Source organism: Acipenser ruthenus, chromosome 12, assembly GCF_902713425.1.
Source record: "Acipenser ruthenus chromosome 12, fAciRut3.2 maternal haplotype, whole genome shotgun sequence".
In the NCBI taxonomy this organism is placed as follows: Eukaryota; Metazoa; Chordata; class Actinopteri; order Acipenseriformes; family Acipenseridae; genus Acipenser; species Acipenser ruthenus.
Window position 1 is genome coordinate 13,748,794 of NC_081200.1, and position 6,303 is coordinate 13,755,096.

Below are 6,303 nucleotides of genomic sequence, written 5' to 3' on the forward strand. Positions count from 1 at the left end.
ATAGCGTTTTGCACTGAGGCCAAAAAGTTCAATTTTGGTCTCATCAGACCAGAGAACCTTTTTCCACATGTTTGCTGTGTCTACCACATGCCTTTTGGCAAAATCCAAACAGGTTTTGATATGGGTTTTTTTCAGCAATGGCTTTCTTCTCGCCACTCTTCCATAAAGCCCAGCTTTGTGGAGCGTCCGGGTTATAGTTGTCCCATGGACGGTTTCTCCCATCTCAGCTGTGAATCTCTCCAGCTCCTTCAGAGTTACCATTGGCCTCTTGGTTGCTTCTCTAACTAATGCCCTCCTTACCTGGTCACTGAGTTTTGGTGGACGGCCTTCTCTAGGCAGAGTCGCGGTTGTGCCATATTCTTTCCATTTTTTAATAATGGATTTAACGGTGCTATGGGGGATGTTCAAAGTTTGGGATATTTTTTTTTATAACCCAACCCTGATTGGTGCTTCTCCAGAACTTTATCCTGGACTTGTTTTGACAGCTCATTGGTCTTCATGATGCTGTTTGTTTAGATATGCTCTCTAACAAACTATGGGGCCTTCCAGAAACAGGTGTATTTAATCTGAGATCATGTGACACTTTAATTGCACACAGGTGGACTCCATTCAACTAATTATGTGACTTCTGAAGGCAATTGGTTGCACCAGAGCTTATTTAGGGGTGTCACAGCAAAGGGGGTGAATACTTATGCAATCAAGACTTTTCAGTTTTTTATTTGTAAATAATTTTGAAAAATATGTAGATTTTTTTTCCCCACTTTGACATTATGGACTATTTTGTGTAGATCAGTGACAAAAAATCCTAATTAAATCCATTTTAATTCCAGGTTGTAACACTACAAAATTTGGAAAAGTCCAAGGGGGGTGAATACTTATGCAAGGCACTGTATGTGTATGCTAATAAAGCTTGAATAAAAGCAATAAAGAAAATCACCAAAAAAAAAAATGCCACGTGCAATCGGCTGGTTGGGGGCTGGACTAGGGCAGCGTACTGTGGCTCACCATCTTGAGTGCTCACAGCTGTGTATCGGTCTTGTAAAATTAATGGTAAAATGATACTTAAATGTGTAATACTATGTATATTGCAGTAGTACAAATCAGCAAATTAGCATGACTCTGTACTTCATGCCTGCTGGCTCACCCTGCACACTGGTCCCGCCCCTTTGTTTATTTATTTATTATGATTTGTTTATTACGGCGAAAGCCGATTTTGTTATTTGTATTTATATTTTAAAAACGTCGTGAGGATGCGTGGCTGATCAGCTACTGATTATTTAACTAGCTGACAGTCACGCATCCTTACTAAACTCGTGCAGACTGTGGCCGAGGGGTAATAAGATAATTAACAACTAGTTAACTCCTCGGCCAGAGTATAAGAACCTGCAGCTGTCCGTGCTGGGGAGAGTGTGTACAGAGGAGTGTACGAGAGAGTGAGGAGAGAGTGAAAACTGAACTTAAAAATAACTGCTAAGCGTGCTGGTTTACACCAGCACGATACTTGTGTTTATTTGTTTGGCCAACGCGCCTTTTTGTTTATTGTTTTGTTGTTTGTTTAAATCTTTTGTTTATTATTTAATAAATATGCTGAGAGCCGTAGCGTTCAGCTTCACCCGCCCATCCATTGTTTTGTTTCTGATACTTCCTGGTCCGTGACGTCACCACACACGCCACTCAACAGCTGCTCGACCACATATGGTGTCCTGCATGGGACAAACAACGCCTCCAGGAGCCGGGCCAGGAACAGCAAAGTGCATTTTTTTTCAAACATAGTGTTTTTTTGTTTAGGAAAAAAAAGAATAAAATGGATAAAGTGGAGGAGTACATGGAGAGGTGGCATGGGCATCAGAGGGAGTTGAAGGAAGGAGGGGCTACATGGTGCCTCGCCTACCTGGAGTATGGGCACCTCCCTGATGTGTGCCCATACCTGCCTCAAAGGGGAGGAGTGGTGCTTTGCCATCGGCAAGGTCGGGCACAAAGCACCCGACCAACCCCCTCCATGGCAGGAGGTGGAACTGCTGGTCCCGAAGAAGGGAAGGAGGGGCGGTGCCAAGAAGACGAAGAAGCAGGCTCCAGCGCCCGGAAGGGGGGAGCCCATGCATCCAGCGACCGGAAGAGGGGAGCCTGTGCATCCAGCGCCCGGAAGAGGGGAGCCCGTGCATCCAGCACCATGAAGGGGGGAGCCCGTGCATCCAGCACCCGGAAGGGGGGAGCCCGTACATCCAGCGCCCGGAGGGGGGGAGCCTGTGCATCCAGCGCCCGGGGGGGGGGGGAGCCCATGCATCCAGCACCATGAAGGGGGGAGCCCGTGCATCCAGCGACCGGAAGAGGGGAGCCCGTGCATCCAGCACCCGGAAGGGGGGAGCCCATGCATCCGGCGCCCGGAAGGGAGGAGCCCGCAGGAAGGGGGGCCACTCCGTCGTCAACTGCCCCCACCCTGGAGAGGAGGAGGAGGGACGACCGATGGGCAGCTGGGAAGCATACCTCAACGCACTTGAGGCCGTGAACTGGTGCACTGCCTGTGGGGAGTGGCGCCACTTCGTGGTCAACTGCCCCATTCTCCAGGAAGAGGAGGAGAAGGAGAAGCACCAGTTCCCTGCAACAGGAGGAGACAACACACTGTCCCCACCTCCAACGCTTCCACCAGCAGGAGCAGAGCAGCGGGAGCTGCCTCTGCCTCCGCCACCTCCACCGCCAGGAGCAGAGCAGCGGGAGCTGCCTCTGTCTCCGCCGCTTCCACCAGCAGGAGCAGAGCAGCAGGAGCTGCCTCCGCCACCTCCACCAGCAGAGGGTGAATACCTGCTGGTTCCGTCTCCGCCTCCACCAGCAGAGGGTGAATGCCTGCTGGTTCCATCTCAACCGCTGTGGGAGAACAGCTTGCCGCTCCTAGCTCCACCAGCAGAAGGTCAATGCCTGCTGGTTTCGCCTCAACCGCCGTGAGAGGACTGCTTGCCCCTCCCACCTCCACCAACAGAAGGTGAATACCTGCTGGTTCTGCCTCAGCCATCGTGGGAGGACTGCTTGCCCCTCCCACCTCCACCAGCAGAGGGTGAATACCTGCTGGTTCTGCCTCAGCCGTCGTGGGAGGACTGCTTGCCCCTCCCACCTCGACCAGCAGAGGGTGAATACCTGCTGGTTCCATCTCCACCTCCACCAGCAGAGGGTGAATACCTGCTGGTTCCGCCTCAGCCGCCGTGGGAGGACTGCTTGCCCCTCCCAGCTCCACCAGCAGAGGATGAATACCTGCTGGTTCCATCTCCACCTCCACCAGTAGAGAGTGAATACCTGCTGGTTCCACCTCCACCGTCACGGGAAGGACTGCTCCTGCCCTGCCTTGCCTTGCTCTGCCCAAGGATGCCTGCCTCGCACCGCCCAAGGATGCTTGCCTCGCACCGCCCAAGGATGCCTGCCTCGCACCGCCCAAGGATGCCTGCCTCGCACCGCCCAAGGATGCCTGCCTCACACCACCCAAGGATGCCTTTCTCGCTCCGCCCACGGATGCCTGTTGCTCCGCTCCGCCCATGGATGCCTGTTGCTCCGCATCGCCCAAGGATGCCTGTTGCTCCGCATCGCCCAAGGATGCCTGTTGCTCCGCATCGCCCAAGGATGCCTGATGCTCCGCATCGCCCGGGGCTGCCTGTTGCTCCGCATCGCCCGGTGCTGCCTGTTGCTCCGCATCGCCCGGGGCTGCCTGTTGCTCCGCATTGCCCGGTGCTGCCTGTTGCTCCGCATCGCCTGGAGAGCCACCAGTTACAGGGTACGAGGGAGAAGTGGAGCTCCCGCTGCCGCCTCCATGGCCAGGGGCTCCCCTCCCGAGTTCGCCTCCCGAGGGTCCGCTGCTGTTGCTGCTGCCGTCGCCTCCCGAGGGTCCGCTGCTGCTGCCGTCGCCTCCCGAGGGTCCGCTGCTGCTGCCGTCGCCTCCCGAGGGTCCTGCTTCACCTGGGGTCGCTACCAGTCCTGCCATGCGGCAGGAAATACTGTGGCTGGAGCCCCATGAAGGGGAGCTGCCGGCCACGAAGAAGGGGGCGGGGGGGGGAGGTCAGGAGACCAGCTCCCCCAGCCGCACTTTAGTGGGCAGGAGAAATTGTGGTCGGAGCCCCACGGAGGGGAGCTGCCGGCCATGAAGAAGGGGGGGGAGGTCAGGAGACCAGCTCCCCCGCAGCAATTTCGCTGCAGGAGAACGGGTGGCCGGAGCCCCACGGAGGGGAGCTGCCAGCCATGAAGAAGGGGGGACAGGTCTGGAGACCACCCCCAAAATGTCCTTGGCCGGAGGAGCCAGCCTGTGCGTGGTCCACCGGGACGCTACAGCTGTTTGGGTGGGAGGAGGACATCCCGCCATGGCCGCCCCCGGAGACACCTTGCTTCCCCTGTTCCTGGGCCAAGACTGCTAGCCGGGACTTTGTGGACTAAGGGGGGAGGTGGCCGAAAAGGCCATGTGTGCTGCGCACAAGGGGGGGCATGTGTGGCGGAGTGTCCCGCCCCTTTGTTTATTTATTTATTATGATTTGATTATTAAGGCGAAAGCCGATTTTGTTATTTGTATTTATATTTTAAAAACCTTGTGAGGATGCGTGGCTACTGATTATTTAACTAGCTGACAGTCACCATCCTTACTAAACTCGTGCAGACTGTGGCCGAGAGGTAATAAGATAATTAACAGCTAGTTAACCCCTCGGCCAGAGTATAAGAACCTGCAGCTGTCCGTGCTGGGGAGAGCGTGTACAGAGGAGTGTACGAGAGAGCGAGGAGAGAGCGAAAACTGAACTTAAAAATAACTGCTAAGCGTGCTGGTTTACACCAGCATGATACTTATTTGTTTATTTGTTTGGCCAACGCGCATTTTTGTTTGTTGTTTTGTTGTTTGTTTAAATCTTTTGTTTATTATTTAATTAATACGCTGAGCGCCGTAGCGTTCAACTTCACTCGCCCATCCACTGTTTTGTTTCTGGTACTTCCTGGTACATGACGTCACCACACATGCAACTCAACAACAGCGCTCGGTCACAGGGACCCAAAGATCTTTTTTTATTTCTCAGTTGCGATATAACTTTTTGTATGACTCAGCATCAGGAACAAAACATTCTTTTTATAGTTTACTATAGGTCAGCACTATTGTGCAATTTAAATTTACATCTCCAATTCCTGTTCTAATAATATGAATATGCAACAAAAGTGGGTAAACGGGACATAAATGCATTTCTGTTAATTAATTTGGTTCAGGTGCACAATTAGAATGTCATAGGGGGCCTTAGGCCAAACACATTTAGGAATAACACACCCTGCTAGTTTGAGCAACAACAGAGAACACACTGATTTGCAGCAAACAGCTTCAGATAACTGTATTATTCACAATAGGGAACTACCTGCAGTAATGTGTAACCTAACTAGTCACTCAAGCAGCAGAACCAGCTTTTAAACTAGCCAAACATGCACAACCAGCTCTGCATTTTTTTTCTTTTCTTTTTCTGGAATTAATCTATTTCTAACATATTTACCAAGTGTGCACTATTTAAAAAAAGAAAAGAAAAACTATGTTACATATTTAACAGAAAACCACTATGGTGCACAAAGGAGCTGGGGTTCCTGGGGTATTTATTTGAAGCTTTGTAACATCAACAGGCATTCATTTACCATTGTGGTACAGATGGACATATATACTATATCTATATTTAGGTACTCAAGCGAACACAACTTGCTTTTTAAATGCATATAGTTAAGAACATTAAGCTGAAAAAAATAACTTATTATGGTAATACTGTTGCTGTTTCAACGGAACAGACAATGTGTTTATAATACAGAGGTTTGTTATCACAACCAAGAAACAAAATTTATAGAGCATAACATCAATATACTGTAACTTAAAAAAAAAATTGCATTAGTCAAGCAGATGGTAGGCTATGCATTGTAATGTAAAACTAAGAAACTGAGTCCACTAGCTGAAATGTTTGTCTATTTTTTACACTTACACTGTAGTTTTAAACTAATTCTGACTGAGTGCTGTGTATTATAATGCTGTTGATCATTAATAATACTGCATTTAGAAATATTAAAAGAAACAAAGTCAAGGTTTTAACTAGAATTCTTTTTCAATGTTTTCCATGTTCACCTACTCTACATTGAAAAAGACTAGTCGAAACGGTTATCAATACATGTATCTAATTTATTAAGTTTAATATAATGAACATTTAGTTTATTTTAATGTTTCTAGAATACTGTTGATATCTGATGGAGACATAATAATAAAAAAAGCTATTACCTTCAGATTGCCAAATTGGAATTACAGTGTTAAAGTTCCTGCCATTT